The sequence below is a fragment of the Solea solea genome, chromosome 5 (genome assembly GCF_958295425.1).
Source record: "Solea solea chromosome 5, fSolSol10.1, whole genome shotgun sequence".
Classification (NCBI taxonomy): Eukaryota; Metazoa; Chordata; class Actinopteri; order Pleuronectiformes; family Soleidae; genus Solea; species Solea solea.
The window spans coordinates 19,606,186-19,624,371 of NC_081138.1; the positions used below are offsets into that span (position 1 = coordinate 19,606,186).

The 18,186-nt window shown below is 39.7% G+C and overlaps 1 protein-coding gene and 2 long non-coding RNA genes across 11 annotated transcripts in view; all 3 read right to left on the reverse strand.

Moving 5' to 3' along the window:
- The window catches only part of kif13ba (kinesin family member 13Ba), a 36,789-nt gene extending 35,470 nt beyond the window's left edge, over positions 1–1,319 (reverse strand). For 3 of the 7 annotated variants that reach the window (XM_058629163.1, XM_058629162.1, XM_058629161.1), the window contains exons 1-2: positions 1,254–1,299; positions 177–348 (exon numbers count right to left, since the gene is read on the reverse strand). The gene's annotated coding sequence lies outside the window, so the exon portion shown is untranslated. The other 4 variants (XM_058629156.1, XM_058629159.1, XM_058629158.1 and 1 more) reach the window with 4 other exon arrangements.
- A 1,028-nt stretch (positions 1,320–2,347) lies between these two features.
- On the reverse strand, positions 2,348–5,589 carry LOC131459750 (uncharacterized). Of its 3 annotated transcripts, none has more exons than XR_009240271.1 (5): positions 5,503–5,589; positions 5,218–5,374; positions 4,014–4,185; positions 2,879–2,934; positions 2,348–2,720 (listed from the first exon to the last, which is right to left on the reverse strand). It is a non-coding gene; the product is annotated as an uncharacterized LOC131459750 (long non-coding RNA). The 3 variants fall into 3 exon arrangements; XR_009240270.1 differs by having other exon boundaries at positions 5,494–5,589; XR_009240269.1 differs by having other exon boundaries at positions 5,485–5,557.
- Positions 5,590–12,230: 6,641 nt separating this feature from the next.
- On the reverse strand, positions 12,231–12,823 carry LOC131459844 (uncharacterized). Its single transcript, XR_009240292.1, has 2 exons — positions 12,716–12,823; positions 12,231–12,323 (listed from the first exon to the last, which is right to left on the reverse strand). It is a non-coding gene; the product is annotated as an uncharacterized LOC131459844 (long non-coding RNA).
- Positions 12,824–18,186: the final 5,363 nt, after the last annotated feature.

Sequence of the window (18,186 nt, forward strand, 5' to 3'; positions counted from 1 at the left end):
GGATGTCACTGAGCAGACATATGATATTTGCAAGGCAAAACAGAGAAGGGCTAGCCAGCTAATTTACCAGGCAAAGTGAAGAGGAGTAGCGGCAGGAAAGGGTAGGGTTTGAGCCATTTCCTACCATTTTAACGACATAACACTCCCAGACACTGACCGACCCTCGAGCTACGTACCTCGGTGTGTTCATCCCAGGGGTGACACCGTTAACCTACACGTACAATGGAGGGAGATCTCCACAGGACAGCCTGACGAAGATGAACAGCTCCCCAACGGAATCCACTATGTCCTCCCTGAGTCAAGCTCCAAGTAAAAAGCAATCTCCGCACTTCCGCTTCCCTCTTCCCCCTTCAAAATAAAAGCGCGAAGGTAAAACGAATCCAGTGCAATGACCGCGGACCAGTGGTGGGCGTTGGAGGTATTACATTCTCCCTATTGCAATCAGTTCCGATAGACTGTGCACTAAGGTGCAATGCTGCCCCCCACAGTTCGAGGTCCACAATCTCATTCTAAAGTCTTGTATGCGAATTTTAATTACACATGTTGTGTAAATATATAAACAACAACAAAGTTCTTGGTTAAGGCCAAAAAGATGATTGACCATTTACCAATAATGGGGTCAAAATATCTATCTGTTGACTTAAATGTCGTGGTACATTTTTTGCGAATGCACAAATCTGTACCCGGTTTGGAATACTTCTGGCCTAGGAAGTATTCCAAACACTTCAAGGGTCAAAATCCCTCTAAAAACCAGTGGTGTTCTACTTTCACGTGTCAAACCCAGAAGTAAAGGTAGATGGATTCATTCAAATGTTTAAACTGTCCAATAACACCCACTTTCCACACCGTTTTAACTATCAATAGTAAGTAAAGATAGCTTTATGTCAGAAAACGATAATACTAGTCGCTACACATTTACTAACTACAGATTAATTTTTAGCATTCGAGCCTGGCAACATGACATTTGTTTCGATAATATGTTGTCAATATTATTTTATAACATTACTAAATATATAAAAAGGTAGTAAATCAACCATAACAGGTGCTGAATGTCGTATAACACCAAAGAAGAAGTTGGACGTACCCCCACCGGTTTCCACAGGGGATTCCATGAGACCAGCCCAGCTAACCGGCACCATTACGTTAGCATTAAGTGCCGCTCAGTAGCCAGGAGCCAATTAATTATGTGACATGTTGCTCCACAGAACACACACAAAGACGGAATAACAACAAACTCTGTTTCATGACATTACCTGAGACTGTAGAGTGACCGTTACCAGATGTGTTCATTTCCCCAGGCAGTAACGCGACACTTCCTGTGTCGTCGTTTTTCCTGCGTTACCTTTCAAAATAAAACGTACCGAACCCACTTGGTCACATTGTATGATAGTGCGACCGACGTGGGAGTGGGGGTGAATCACTTCTGTTTATCATCATTACTTTTACTGAGGTCCGGAAACAGCTCAGTCAAATGACGAGTCTCGCTGTCAATCTTCTTTTCTTGCCACTCCCTAGATGGCGCCCACTGTCGGCAACATCGACAACATCATATCGACTTAGATAGTCATTCATTTCCGTAGAAATAAAAGGTTTGTGTCCACCTACAGTTGAGTTGAGTTCTGTTTCACAGCTACACATTACAACATCCAGTTACCAGCACTACAGCAATTTTGACAAGGAAAACACAGGAGTAAATAATTGAATTAATGATGGCTGAGCTCAGTTTTAGTGAGGATGCTGGCTCACTGTCACAGTTTTGACTTGCACATGAACTGAACAGAATATTAATGTTATGAGTGACGCTGTTGAAATATGTCAAAATGTCTGTAGTGCCATCAATACATATTTTCAACACTACAGAAGTCCAGTGTAAAACACAACACCCATCAAATACATTATACAGCAACAATACCACTTCCAAGAATCTCTCTGCCTCTTTTATTATACGGTCAAATGGGCCGTCTGCACAGAAGCCATCAATTTTGACATATTACAGCAGGAAAATCACATGTTGCACTAATTACCAACGATGTGTCTGTTCCGTTAAGGTACGTCAGAACAGTTTTACATCAAGCCAGTATGTACCTTGCAACCAAGTGAGCTAAGTGGAAGTCACCTATCATTGATTTCATCATTTACACCTGTGATTTTCCTGCTGTGACCTTGTCAAACTGTCTGCTGTGCCAAGAGCCCATTAGGCATCTTTGAAAATACCGAGTTGGTCGTCAAAGAACGTTACACAACGTATATCATTTTAAGACATGTTTATAGAATCTTGCACAACACAGACTGACATTATTTGTCTATAATCATGTTATAGAAGAGAAACAATGTTGTGTAGGTTTGAATATTTTTTATTTTCTAGTTAGTGAACAATTACTTACTGATTAAATGTGGAATTTGTATGTGCCTTCTTATTATCTGTATATGAGTTGCAAATAATATCACATACATATCAAAACAGTAAATCTAGACAATCTTTGTCTGTATTGTTTCGTATCTCAGACAAGTACATTTGCGTTTGATATTTATTGGTTCATGGTCAATATGATCTGTACATTTAACCAGGGTTTTTCTTTAAGTTGTTTTTATATTTCTTTGAAATGTCACCTATTATTCTGGAACAAATTTGACAGAAGTAGAAACTCATCTTTCAATGAGAAATGTTTTACTTTGCCTATAACTGGAGGGTTTCTGACACCTGCTGGACACTGGTGGACCTGAAGGCAAAATAACATACTTAGTACACATTATTAAAACATTAAACATTTTGCTGGGGCCTTACTGTAGAGTTCACAGTATAGTTAACAGAAATTGACCAGAAATGAACATAGTCCTGACAAAATATAAACACAGTATTATTGTGAATGATCATTACCTTGTGAGGAAGTAGTAATACCTCATTGGAACCAGGATTTGGTCTCCATGAAACCACTGAAAAAGGTTTAAAAAATAATAATAAAAAAAAAATAAAGTAACAACACCATTTCCGACTCTGGATTTATTATAATTATTATCTCAGCATTCAAATGAAATACATTTTTAACTACCTTATTTCTATTTGATGCTGAGAATCTTAATGCATCAAGCTTAGAATAGATCAGTGGGTAGGTCAGGAGGTTAATCACAGGTGGTTGTACTGACAACATCTGACAATTGAGTGACAGAAAAAGGTTTGCGATAACTGTAGATGTGCTGTATGAATGTGTGTGAATTGTAACAACTGTGGTGTTAAGTGCATTATGATCATACATACAAAGTTAACAGTTCACTAGCCATGTGCAGTAAAGGATTTCTTTTGGGATATTTTTCTACATTTCCTTTCAAATTTTCCTTACTGGAAGCCAACTATGAACACAGTAGACACCTTGTTCAGAGGAACGTTTTTCTTGGGGCCTTGTATCATTGGTGGCACTCTTGAAACCACTAGAGGACACTCTACTACTGCAGCATGTAGGAACACAGGGCGGATCCACAGTGGACTACCTTTTTAAAGCAACCACCAACTGCACAGTCTAATTTTGTAATTCCTAATGGCAAAATTTTTCTAAATATTTAACTGTAAAATTCTCAAAAAATAAATATTTTCAGTGTACCCTAACACAGCATTTTTTACCATGTGAAAAGCAACTATTTGAGGATTTGAAAGGACAAAGTGTATTAAACTGTTGTCATCACAGGGTCAAGTGCGGGCAGAGGAGAGACGATGGTCCACCGCCCCCTTTTCCATAGAACCACGTACTGTACATGTCTGCCACCACTGCTCACGTCTGTCGTACTCTGTCATTATTTGTCATGACTCACAGTTTGAGCTGTACATGGTACTTTGGAATTTTACAAATACTCAAACACATAACTTAAGCACCAGCAGAAGAGAAGGTAGGAGTTGTCTCTGCGTGCAAGCATGTGTGCGAGACAGTTGTTTGGACCCTCTATATTCTGTCAAGTAAGAGCAGCATTTGACACTACACTTGGACATTCATTATAATGGATCAGATCTTGGATCTCCTTACCCGTGTTTGACGTGAACACATGCGTCTCCTCACCCAGCCTCTGGAATGAGTCACAGATTGGAAGTCAATTGAAAGTCAGTGATACTGAGCTGCTGACGCTAAAAGAGTGAGTGAACAATGACGTGTGCAGGGAATACACAGATGTTTAACTCACTCAACTGCAAACAGCAGCCTGAAACAGAAGAAATGAGAGTACAGAGGAGTGAATGACGTCACAGTATCAACAAAACAAAAAACACATAACCAAGTCAATGCTCCAATGGTCTGTTTACGCTCCTTCAGCCTTGTTAATTTAAAGCAAATGTTTGCACTCCACAAATGGTGTAGACCCGGAAGGCTGAGAGTGATTAAAGGGATAGTTACCTAGAAGATACCTACGCAAAGGGCATGGGCTTTCCTGCTGTTTATATTATTCAGCTTCTATTGCTCGAGTCGTCTTTCAATTTAAAAAGGGGGTGATTTCCATATTCCTGGCTAGTTTACATGCCGTTGTGTCCTTGGGCAAGACACTTAATCCCACGTTGCTACCGATGGCTGTGCTGACACAAAGTGTGCGATAGAAAATGTGCTTTGAGACAAGACTATGTAAATACAGACCATTTCACTATCATGGAATAACATCATGATATAGTATAAATTAGTAAGTCATTTCTGGGAAAGAAAAAGAAAGAAAAGTAGGACTTTGCTCTCGAAACGTACTCTATGGGGTTTTCAGTTCCCTCAGAAATGAAAAACAAAGGTATAATTGACCAACAAAATATGCTGCATCCTGGACTTGACTTAGTTGTTGGTCACAGCACCATAGATAGACAGATAGATCACACTCAGAAAATAAAACCAGTAAAGTAGGAAACATAGTTAAAAGAACAACAACGACAGATAAAATCATGTGTGGTGTGATTGCTGTTTGAGTTTGCTCAGGGTGGATATTACAGAGGGAGTAAAGGGCTTTTTGTAAATGTTTTTATGGGCCTTTATGGTGTCTGCTCTGATCACAGAGCGCTGATATAGTTCAGAGAGTGGTGTTTGTGGTGAACCACTGATTTTGCTGGCCTGATTAACTTTTGTTCTATTTTTGGTGGAGAGCCTCTGTACTGCAGACAAACATGAAGGACTCCACCTCCACCTGGAGAGAGATATTGAGATTTTAGATCGGTAATTGGGATCAACCCAGGTTTTAGGATTGTCAAGTAGTTTAACTGACCTACAGTTCGGCGCTGTTCGGCTTGATCCGTCAAGTTTTGTTCCGTGTCGGTCATCTCTTCTTCTCTTCTAAAAATAGCACCTGCTATCAGGTACTGCAGTAGTGGAAACGCTTCTTCAACCGTGCTGTGGCGAGGCGAGTAGGGCCAGTGGAAATACTCCATTACCGATAAGAAGACAACGGATGTTAGTGGCGAAACACAGAAAGTAGAAATAAAAACTAATTTAAAATACAACTTACCTCTCTTACCTCTCTTACCTCTCTTACCTCTCTTACCTCTCGTACCTCTCGTACCTCTCGGGCTTCTGCTGCACGATTCTAGTCAACGCGCGGCCGCGCGTGGCTTTTAAAGGAAGTTTCAGTATTTGCGTGGGCTCGTCTTGGGAGGGGGCTATTATTGATAGCCAATGAAAAGGAAAAATAGGTTGTCCACTTTTTTTTTTTACCCATTTTTCCTTTTCATTGGCTATCAATAATAGCCCCCTCCCAGGACGAGCCCACCTTCACTCTCCCTTCTTCCTGATTGGTTTGAGCATTCGCGCGCCAATACTGAAACTTTCTTTAAAAGCCACTTCCGCGTTGGCTAAAATCGTGCAGTAGAAGAGAGAGGAGCCCAAGAGGTAAGTTGTTGCGGTTACACTAACCCAGTACCTTATAGCAGGTGCTATTTTTATTTTATTTTTTATTTTTTTTTTATTATAGAAGAGAAGAAGTAGAAGAGATGTCCAACACGGAACCAAATTTGACAGAGATAAAGCTGAACAGCGCTGAACTGTAGATCAGTTAACCTACTTGACAATCCTAAAACCTGCTTTGATCACAATTACCGGTCTAAAATCTCAATAATTAACGGAGTAGTCTGGTCCGCGACCGGCATCGCACTGCCGCTGTGTTTCAGTCAAGCGACTGTGCCAGACTGTGTTTGTGCTCCGGTCATGGAGGAAATACTGAACAAATAGTTTTAATAAATAACATATATAACATAAATAAACGCTGACTTTACGTGGTTTAGGTGTTATTTTCTGCTCTCATTCTTATCATCTCTTCACCCCAACAGGCTCCAATCTCAACTGCTGCACCCAGGGAGCAGGGGAGGACGTGAGTCCTTTTTCTTGTTGTAGGCTTTATAAAGCTATATTTAAAGGTTTATATAGGACCAATAATATTACTAAAGCTTCAGAGGAAGCAAAACTTTAATGCCAGCGGGTGCACCCTATAAAATGGCTAAAATGGTTTCAAGGTTTCTCAAGGTTTCTCAAGGTATTTCAAGGTATTTCATGGTTTCTCAAGGGATTTCTCAGGCTCTAATCTCAACTGCTGCACCCAGGGAGGGAGCAGGGGAGGACCTGAGTAATTTTTCTGTTGTAGGCTTTATAAAGCCATATTTAAAGGTTTATATAGGACCAATAATATTACTAAAGCTTCAGAGGAAGCAAAACTTTAATGCCAGCGGGTGCACCCTATAAAATGGCTAAAATGGTTTCTTAAGGGATTTCTCAGGCTTCAATCTCAACTGCTGCACCCAGGGAGGGAGCAGGGGAGGACCTGAGTAATTTTTCTGTTGTAGGCTTTATAAAGCCATATTTAAAGGTTTATATAGGACCAATAATATTACTAAAGCTTCAGAGGAAGCAAAACTTTAATGCCAGCGGGTGCACCCTATAAAATGGCTACAATGGTTTCACAAGGGTCTTGTGATATTTCATTGTTTACAAGAGACCCCAAGGTTTCCCCAGGGGTTTCTCAAATATGCTACAGCACAAAAACAGTGACTTTCAACATGACCTTCAAACAGCACTTAGCTGTGACTGAAGGCTGTTTGACTGTGCTGTGTGCTGTGTGGCTGTGTGCTGTGCTATCTGCGCAGTGCAATGTATTGTTTTGGTGCAGTGCATTGGGTGCACTGTACTGTTTCTGGAGTTGGTCCAGGCCATTGGGTGCAATGGAACGTATTGGGTGCTAGTCAAAGAAAATGGATCCGTCGCCCTACCGGTCTGCGCCACCTGAAAGAAAAAGGGTGGCAAATCTCCCCAAAGTGACTGTTTGTTGCTGCTTTGTGACCGACCCTATGGAACTGGATTGGACTTTACTTACCGTAGCATATCTCTTTTGTAAAAAAGATCTGTTGCACAGATCCGTTGTACATGTAGTATCTGTCCTCCCATTGTATGACGAGTCAGAACTGAGCTGTGACTTAAGTGACTCGGATGTTTGTTGCTGCTTTTGTTTTTTTTCTACTCTATTTCAGAAGAGATACGTACTTCTGGAATAGCCCCCCCCCCTGGTCAGTGGCCACATGACAGAAAAAGAACCTATGGTGGTGAGTATCCCAATATCCTCCTGTGGCTGAAGTAACTGGTGTTTGTTGCTGCTTTGTGGGGGGGGGGGGTTTCTTTCTACTCTATTTCAGAAGAGATACGTACTTCTGGAACAGCCCCCCCCCCCCCCCCCGGTCAGTGGCCATCATGACAGAAAAGGAACCTATGGTGGTGAGTATTGCGATATCCTCCTGTGGCTTAAGTAACTGGTGTTTGTTGCTGCTTTGTTGGGGGGGGGGTTTCTTTCTACTCTATTTCAGAAGAGATACGTACTCCTGGAATAGCCCCCCCCGGTCAGTGGCCATCATGACAGAAAAATAACCTATGGTGGTGAGTATCCCAATATCCCCCTGTGGTTCAAGTAACTGGTGTTTGTTGCTGCTTTTGTGGGTTTTTTTTTTTCCCTTCTCTATTCCAGAAAGGAGACCCCACTGGTTTGGACCTCGAGGCAACGCTTGGCGGATCTCCACGACATCTCCACGACATGTTACATTATTATCTTGTTAGATCTGTATTATAGTATGCTCTTAAACAAAAAGTTATTCAAAGCGACGTCAAAAGTAAAACCTTAAAGTAAAACCTTAAAGTTGCTGCCACAGCAACACAAAAGTTAGTCAAAGCGTCGACAAAAGTAAAACCTTAAAGTTGCTGCCACAGCAACACAAAAGTTAGTCAAAGCGACGACAAAAGTAAAACCTTAAAGTTGCTTCCACAGCAACACAAAACGTACTCAAAGCGACGATAGTAATAAAACCTTAAAGTTGCGACAGCAACACAAAACTTTATATTAATTGCACGAAATGGGGGCCCCTTGTGTGTTTTACATTGCTGTAACATGTTTTGGTCAATGTTGTTCTGCTCCTGTTCTCGCTGTCTTGTCTCTACCTCCTATCTCCTATCACCCCAACCGGTCGAGGCAGATGGCCGCACATCTTGAGTCTGGTTCTGTCAGAGATTTCTTCCTGTTTAAAGGGAGTTTTTTCTCTCCCCTGTTGCCACTAGTGCTTGCTCGTTGTGTGAATTGTTGGGTTTCTCTTCTCTCTATTAATAATTAAACTATACCTAAGATAAAATGGACTTACTGGTAGAAATGTTTATCGCAGCTAAGTCAGACAACAACAACAATCCATGCACCCACACACTTAGTTCAGGACAGAGTGAGAGTAGTCAGCGTTAACAACGTTTGTGTTTCAATGTTTGTCTATGTTGTCTGTGTCATTCATGTTGTAAACGGCCCCTTTTGTCCCCGTCCTCTTTCTATCTTCCCCAATCCCTCTTCCCCTTTTCCCATTGATGACCGTTCACAGTGCAGGGATTGTAATGGAGGAAAGGATGATGGAGCAGCATCACGTGAAGTTGCCCCAAGTTAATTTTCTGTTTCCATGCATTCACAGAAACCAGCAGCGAAACACATGGACTGGATTTCACTGACTGGACTGGATGTGATTTACCTGTGTGAGTAGACAAACCGAAATCGTTCTTTCTTTCCTTTCTGTCCTCTTTCATCCTCTTATTGCTTTCCTTTTCCCCTTCCTTCCATCGTTTCTTTTTTCATTTCTTTCTGGGCCCTCCTTCCAGCCCTTCTTTCTTTCTTTCTTTCTTTCTTTCTGCCATTGCACCTTTCTTTTCATTCATTTTTTATTTCTTTCCCCATCCCTTCTTTCATTCCTACTTTCTTTCCTTCTCTTACATCCTTTATTACTTTCCTTTTTACTCTCCCTTCTGTCACCATATTTCTTTCACTGCCACTTTTTGTTATTTATGTCTAACTTTCTTTCTATCCCTTCTCTCTCCTCTCCTCTTTACTTTTTTTGATTCAATGAAGTTTTAGTGTGGCCAGCTGGGGGCGTCACAGCCACTTCACCCCATCAGCGTGGATTAAGAAGTTTGAAGAATTATTTTTGTATAAATTTATAGAAAATTGCTCTTTTTTTTTTTTTCATTGCTTTAAAAAGTCACCTGATTCTTGACACTTTAACTTCATTTATAATTCACACGTAGGTGTTGTATTGGGAGTTGTTCCATCTTTTGGATTTGTGAACATTAAGTTAACTGTTCATTTTAATTTCTTTTTTGGAATATTTTCTGGTTTCTTTGCTCCGTAGAAAAAAGAAGTCATTACAACAGAATCATTTGAGAACATCATCATTTCCAGGTTTGACAAACACTGATCAATATTTTTCTACATTTCTTGACATTTCATGAACCAAACTATTACTCCATTCTTGGAGAAAATTAGTTTATTATAAATATAATCGTTAGCTGGAGCTCTACTACAGTGGCCTAAGTTATTGTTCTTGTGTTTTGGTTGTTTTAGCTGATTATTCAGTTGACGTTTGTTTCAGTTGCTGTTGTTGTGTTTCGGTTGACGGTGTTGTGTTTCAGTTGCCGTTGTGTTTCGGTTGACGTTGCATTTCAGTTGACAGTGTTGGGTTTCAGTTGACGTTGTTTTCCTATTTGTGTTGGTGATTTACACTTCAAGGCCAGAGTAGTAGAGCTGCAGCTAACGATTATATTCATAATCAATTAATTCTCGATGAATGGAATAATCGTTTGGTACATGAAATGTCATGAAATGTAGAAAAATATTGATCAGTGTTTGTCAAACCTGGAAATGATGATGTTCTCAAATGATTCTGTTGTAATGACTTCTTTTTTTTCTTATGGAGCAAAGAAACCAGAAAATATTCCAAAAAAGAAATAAAAATGAACAGCTAACTTATTGTTCACTAATCCAAAAGATGGAACAACACCTAAGTGTGAATTATAAATGAAGTAAACTTATTTTATGCTGTTTTGGTTGACTATTTTTCTGCTTTGCATTTATGTCTCTGTGCAGCATCTTGAATCTGCCTTTTGTGTAAAGAAGGAAAAAAAAATTGAAAATAACCTTGTCACTGTCATTTATGTGTATACATTTACAAATCATCCAAAATGAAAATAATTTGCAAACTTAAAATGGTCAGCTTCTGGTATGTTGATGACTTCATTGTCTTACCACTAATAAAATGGCTAATCACTTAAAACAACTTGTTTTCATTTATTATTTTGTTTTTTTACCACCAAGCAAACTCCTGGAATATTAATTTAGCTGTCACTCAAAATGTTTAATATAGTAGAGGTAAAAACTAATTGAGTTGGCACTACTTACAAATAAATTAATTTCAGCATTTGGGTTTACAGCCATCTATTTTAAAAATCTGACTGGTCTAAAATTCCTCTGATTTTCAGAAGAAACACTGACACCCTGTGGTATAAAATGAAACTGCACGTTCATTGTGAATTATTAAACATATTTTTTTTAGGTATTTATATGAAATTATATATTATCAAAGCATCCTTGACATTTTTGCTTTGTACAATAAGGTTATAAATTCAAGACCATTGTCTTACTGTGGAGACAGAATATAAATAAAGCAATATTAAAATGTGTGCATTTCATAGTGCAATAAAATGTTTTACAATAAAATGTTTTGCAATAAAATAAAACTGCCTTAAGGTCTTTTTACCTTTAACCTTTTCTAATTTATTTTATGCTGTTTTGTTTGACTATTCTCCTGCTTTGTATTGGTTTTTTTTTTCATGTCTCTGTGCAGCATCTTGAATGTGCCTGTGTCATTTATGTGTATACAGTGAGTAAATGCTTAGTTTTAGTTCCATTTTTATTAGATTTAGTGTTACTATGAGGTTTTTTTTTTTATGTAATATGGAGTATTTGCCAGGTGCAAGATGCAAACAGGTCATAATAAGTATTGTGTCATTTAAAAAAAACAGCAAATGATACCATTTCAAAGGTTTATTAGGACAGATGAACAACCATTCCTGAATCAAATAAAACAGTTTCCAAGGAAGTAGATCAAATAGCCAACAGACTAAAGACACACATGAACATGACATAAAATAATAAGAATAAATAACCATGAGACACATCTACTAACAACATAACAAGTTAATTTCCATTACTCAGTTTTTGTAACAATCCATGTAGCATGTATTACTGACCACAGTGCAGCCTGAGCGCCTTCTTTCGCAGCTGATCCTGAGGACAGGCGGTGGGTCGTCTTACAGTGTTGCTCTGCCTTCCTTGGTAAAGTGAGCAAACTTCCTCCCATAACTGCAAGCAAAAACATGTTTTTTTTTTCTGATGGTCTGCTGTGGACGCTGAGTCACCATGGATGCTGGAGTCACTGTGGATGCCAAAGTTGCAGTAATATTTGTGGTTGCTGTCTCGCAGCAGGTTTTAAACTGACGGACAAAACATTTTTCACAAAGACTTTTGTGCAAAAGCCACAGTGATAATGGTTGCTTTGCACACAGTCAAGGTGGCATTTGTAGGCACTGTATCCTAAAAGACAGATAGGAAAAGTGATTCAGGTTTCAAGAAGGAAACAAAACAATACATTTTTTAAACCCTGTCTGAGAGGCAAAGTGTTACATTACTTCTTAATGAAGAGGTTCAAAGAACAATCATTATCAGGGGCGTCTATAAAAATGCCGGAATCTTGAAACGTTTTCTCAAAATCTAAATTCTCAACAAGAGTGAAAAATATACATGGACTAAAGATTCTATACACATGAAGTACAGTACACATAGATGAAATGGCTCCAGCATTAGTTTTCCTTTTGTGAGTGTCTGATACTCAAAGGCATGAGTTGTGTAGCGTCCCCGGCTGAATGATGGTCGAACTCTTTAACTGATGGTTCATAGGTGTTTATTTTTGTGCTGAACAGAAGGTAACGTTGCTCCAATAAAACCCTTGATAACACACTCTGAACACACCGTAAGAGCTATGGAATAAAACAAAAATATTATTACCAACTTCATAATGTTCAACAGTATCCAAAAGTGTGTTTTTAGCCTGTTTTTAGTTCAATAATAACTTAAAGAATACAGTGTAATAAACAAACATATTTAACTTGAAATTCAATATTTTAACTGTTATTTCAACCTCTGGAATCGTTATTAATACACCCAAAAATGATGTATAATTTATTTATACTAACCAATCAAGAAACTGAAATAATTGTCCCTTTCAGACCGACAGACATGCCCTACATCGCACCAAAACAGCGGTATTGCTAGCTTAAAATACACTGGAATATAACAAAGCCAAACTATAGAAGGACATCACATTACTACTAAACATTAAGTACAACATTAAAACGAAATGATGACAAACCTTGTGCCCTTATCAGCCAGGTGCTAAACGAACTTATAAGTGGTCGTTTCTTAATGTTTTTTAACTTTTAATAGACCCGTTTGTGCCGTGCAAACGCTTAACTATCTGCAGATTCGTCTTTTTTTCTATTTCCGGTTACATTGTATCAAAATAAAAGCACCAACCTAAAAACAGGAAATGACGGTAAAATAAAGAAAACAAGTTCATCTTTCAAGGAGATTACTTATGAAATAAATAACTATAGAAACAAAACATTATGAAAATACGCTGTGGCATATTAAAGGTCATTTACAAGTTGAATAGTCTGATGGTCACACTTATCATTAACACTCGAACTACCGTAAATGATGTACCTCTTTGGTACCGCTACCTGTTACTTTCAACTGTCTGTCTGTACAGTTTGTCGTCGACATTGGAAGGTGACACCATGTCTTCTTTTCTGTGATAGTTTACAATTAAATGGTTAATTTACTGCATTTCCGTAGTAATGCTTTCCCTGCCTTAACCATTACTCTAAGTGCTTTATACTATGAATCATATTCACCCAAATTCACTTCCCCTCTATTTACTTTCTGTGTGTGTGTGTGTATGTGTGTGTGTTCGCACACTTTGTATGGTGATGTGAGTGATAAGGATGGAAGGGTGGAAGGGAAAGTCTGACTCTTATCTTCTGCTTCGTTAAGATGACACGATTAAAATAATGGTTCCGGCCTCTAATCAGACTAAGCAGGAGATGGTGTGTGTGTGTTTGTGTGTGATGATTAGTTGAAAGATTATCAACATTATCTGAGCAGGTTTACAGCTAAAAAGTGATTCATTTTGTGCAACCTAATTGGTCAATGCCGTACTCCCTGATTTCCAGTTTTAGGTGTTTGTGTGTAAAAATCACAATAAAAATGGAGTTGTCAGTTATTCTTTTTATAGATGCAAAGTTTGGGCCAATTGCTTCAAATCCAAGGCCACTATTATCTACTGTGTGTTTTGGAGCTGTCTAGTATCAGTCGGTGCCTTGCTCATAGGTATGCTGTGTTGTTACTGAGGATCAGGAGGACACAACACATTTTCTCTCACCAGGCAGAGTGATAATGTGATAAATTAAATGTTCCACATATTTTGGACACAAACCAGTTTTTCTTAATCCCTGGTCTGTCTGAGGAGACAGTCAACCCTCACACCAGGTCACAGGAGCCCGCTGGCAATTGGAGCGCTGCTAGGTTGAATTCCCCAGAGGCCTGGGGAAATCCAGGCAGGATACAGGTGTAATTGAGTGAGTGCTGCCCTCCGGCAGTGCCCTGTACACACACAAACACACTGTAATGATGTCTGCTCCTGAAAACTGTCTTTACTTCAAGTTGTACTTCTTCCCCCATGTGTAGTCACTCAGTCAAGGTTAAACACAGGTTTAAAAATAAGGCTGTGTGAGACTTACAGTACTTGTGGGAGAATACTATTGTCTGTCAGTCCAATTTCCTTATCCCAAAACTTACTAATTTGCAGGTGTCAAACTTAAATAAGTATCGACCGAAACTATTAAAAATGTATTGGTACCCCAGGAGAATCTCATCAGCGTGATATTTGACTGAGATCTGACTTGAGAAGTGCTGGTGGCTGTGATCAGAGAAGAGTGGGATGAGGTTTAACCATATAAAAAACGCACATAGTCATCTGGGTTCTTACTAAGGCTAACCAGGACATTTGAATATATATTGAATAGCCAGTATGGTGTAACTCTGCTGGATGCTTTGAATGGAAAGCTAATGGGCAATTGAGCCAATAATGAATGAAGGTATGTTGAGAAGATCTTAAGTGCCACAGCAAATTGAATTAACCAGTTGATAGTGCACAGAATAAATGTGAGAGCAGAAAGTTGCTCCATGTTTGACTGCATGTCATGGTGGCCAAAACGAAAGAATTTGACTGCGATGCATAATGTATTTTTTTTGTTCAAATTGGTTTAATAAATTTGGTATAAAAAAAGCGCCCTGTGGATGAAGTTGGATGATGATGGTATCGAAAAAAAGTATTATTCATGAAAAAGTATTGAAGTCCAGCTTGTGATATTGATATCAAATCCCTACCAGTGTGTTAGATATTTATTCGAAATAAGATCACCATATTTGCAAGACACAGAGCAGCACTGGCTGTCGCACCATCATTCCATGATGTTTAACGTGAACATAGGTGAGAGCAGCCCCTCCCCCCCCCGCCCGAGGACTCGTCACGACCTGTGTGATGTGATGTCATCTCTGTTACATGAGACAAAGTGATGCATCACAAATTGATGCATCATCCGCCCTCCCATTTCCCAAACCTAAACCCAAAAGCAAAGCCACGCAAACCCTAATGGGATCTCAAATGCTTGCTTAATATAATTGTCTTTATTGCCTATTGCCTCTGTGGAGGGCTTTGTGCGGGTTGGGCACTGCAGTTAGTGTCGGGCGTGTGCATCGAGGTGGGGGTGGGTTGTGGGATGGAGTTATGGGGGAACAGAGCCTTGCTCAGGAGACAGTAGAGATTGCTCTTTATGGCCTTGATGGCCAAGGTCCATGCCAAAATATGGCCGTCCATTCAGCAGGCTCTATTAGGTTAATGACTTTAGCAGCTTTATGGCCATGAGCCCATTACTTAGACAGGCCAATCTAATCAGCAGCCGCACAGGAGCCACCGCCAGAGTAAACTGGTCTGTGGTTAAAAAGTATTCCCATGGGTTTTCCCTGTGCAGCCTGGGAGATGCAGCACAAGTTCACATTTACATACACGCAGCATTTCTATACTCCTGACCAAACTGTGCCCATGGGCTGTTTTATGTTTTTATGTGGTTAACCTTAATTACCAACAATATGTCCATTGAACTAAATGATTACTTGTTTTGTCCTATATGTCTGATCTTAAAGCGCGTGTGCGTGTGTGTTTTTGTAATTGGACTCACGCAGACAAGCAGTGATGAAAAACAACAGCAGCAGCATCAGCAGTAACATCGACTGTTCCTGCATGGAGTCATCTGACCGGTGCTTCCTGGGTCTGCGGTGTCCAACAGGGAGCTGCAGGAGTTTGCTTGGTTTATCTCACACATCAGCCACGAGAAGAGTTATTTTAAACTGGGGGGTTTGATGGGACACTGTGGTTTACAGTTTAGAGAAGTAGAAATGAATGCAGAGAGGTTCTCTTGACCTTCCAGGGCTGGAGATTTTTTCAAAATATTTACAATTAAAAATCGAGTTAGAAGAGGTTAGTTAGAAGAAGCAAGTCGCCATTACTGCGGTGGTGACTTTCTGTTACAGTTTAAGGAGAACATTTGACAGTGTGAGCGTTCTGAGTGTTGTAACAACAGTTGAGTAGTTATAATTTAAAATTTGAATAATATTACCTCAATAACTACCATAATATAGGTATGTAGGTGCTATCGGTAATGCCCAGAAAGCACAAGTTAACCACACATGGGCGACTCCTTTGGTTGCACAACTCAGTTTGAATTGAAGTCTATGAGAAAATGAGTACCTTTCACCTGATTTATAACATCACTAACCAGTTTCAGTTCTTCTTCAATGGAACATGATGTCAATTTAGTAAGGTATGTTCCTGTTTAGAGGAAACATCATGAGTGGACACCTGTGTGATTGACACCGGATATTGTCCACTCGCCTTCTGGTTGCAGGTGACATCAGTGAATTTCACGGTGCAAATCATGAAACTCCAGGCTTTGAAACAGGAGTTTGTTTTGCAACAGGAACATTGTCTGTATGCAGCCTGTAATAAAGCAATTAGTTAATTTATTTATTTAGGATAGGTACACTGCACGTTAATGAACATCTGTTGTTAGATGGTACAAAACAAACTGTAACAGAATTCATTACCGTGAAAAAAAGGAGAAAGCAGATAAGGAATAGCAGCATACCCCCGTCTTCCAGATAACAGAGACAGACAACTGACAAAGCAAAATATGTAGTGCAGCATCGTAAACCATGAAACCAGGACCATAGCTCTCCTCTTCATTTTTTCAGCTGTTGCTGTTTACCTCTCGACTCCCGACATCAGTTTCATAAAAAGTGAAGCTTTGCAAAGTAAAATTGAGAATTCTTCTTAGGGTTACTGATTTATCTTCAATATTGTCCCAACCCCATTAATTTAAGGCATTTCTCTGTTTAAGGCTGTTTTCAGCTTTGGTTTATAGAGGATTATTGAGGATCTTACCTAAAGCACTGAGCTGGATACATGTGCGAGCTGTGCATAACTATAAGTCAGTTGGTGTGTGTGTGTGTGTGTGTTTGTGTGAGACACAGTGAGGCACTAGATAACAGACTGTTTCTGTTCTCCGCTCTGCTGAACACCAATCACTTCCTCTCTTAGATAAAGCCTGTAGCAGTGAAAATAGACTCATGAGTGTGTGTGTCTGTGAGTGTTTTTCACATTATTATTATAATATGCTGAGATGTGCGGCAATAAACCATTTGCTGTTTTAAACGTCTGGTATTAAATATTCCTGCAGTTCTGCTGATCCAGCTGTCCTTGAATTACTTTTCTCATCTTGGTTAAGACAGACCCTCTGCTGGAATAAATCTACCAACACTGGATTGGGCATTACTCTGTCTCTGATGTTTTGGTCTGATGCCCCAAGTCCAGATTTCTTAGCTAATGATTCTGACCTCTATTAGTGCCCCTTTTCATCAAGGTTTTCCTTTTCCATTCTACTCAATATTATGGTCTCCTCCTCCTGGCTTCTGAAATGTACACTTTCCTTTCAACTATCCTCCCCCCTCCTTTAAATCTGGGAAAGATGCCTCTGACCTTCATGATGGCATCATCATGACAAATACACTATATAGACAAAAGTATTAAGTAATGAATTCTGGTGTTTAAATCAGGCTTTGGGCTCTAGACCCCTTATCTCCAGTGAAGGACAGTCTTAACGCTTCAGCATACCAACATATTTTCTGGCAACAATTTCTATTCCAACATGTCTGTGCCCCAGCGCACAATGCTATTAAGACATGGTTTTGACGAGTTTGGTGTGAAAGAACTTAACTGGCCAGCACAGAGGCCTGACCTAAACCCTGTCGAGCACCTTTGGGATGAACTGGAACAGATATTGGGAACCAGGCCTTCTTGTCCAACATCAAGTCTTCCAACAATTGTGGAAGCTCTTGCAGCTGGAAAAAGAGGGACCAACTCCATATTAAATTACTGTAGGAGTTACATGTTCCATTGCTGTTGGATTTGCGTATTTGTGTCGTGACTGGTCAGAATGCCACCCTGCGCCTCCTCCTCTCCTCTATGACTAATCTGTCTCCATTTGGATAAAAAAAAGCACTGGGGAGGGGATAGCGCACACACCCCAGTTCATTTGATTGAGAAATCCCAGATGTGTCTGTGAGGCTATTAATCATGGGATGTTAAATATCGCCCTCTGCCTGGGCCTCCTCCTTCTTCTACTTATCTTGTTTTCTCCTTCGCTCTTCTATTGAACAGCTGAT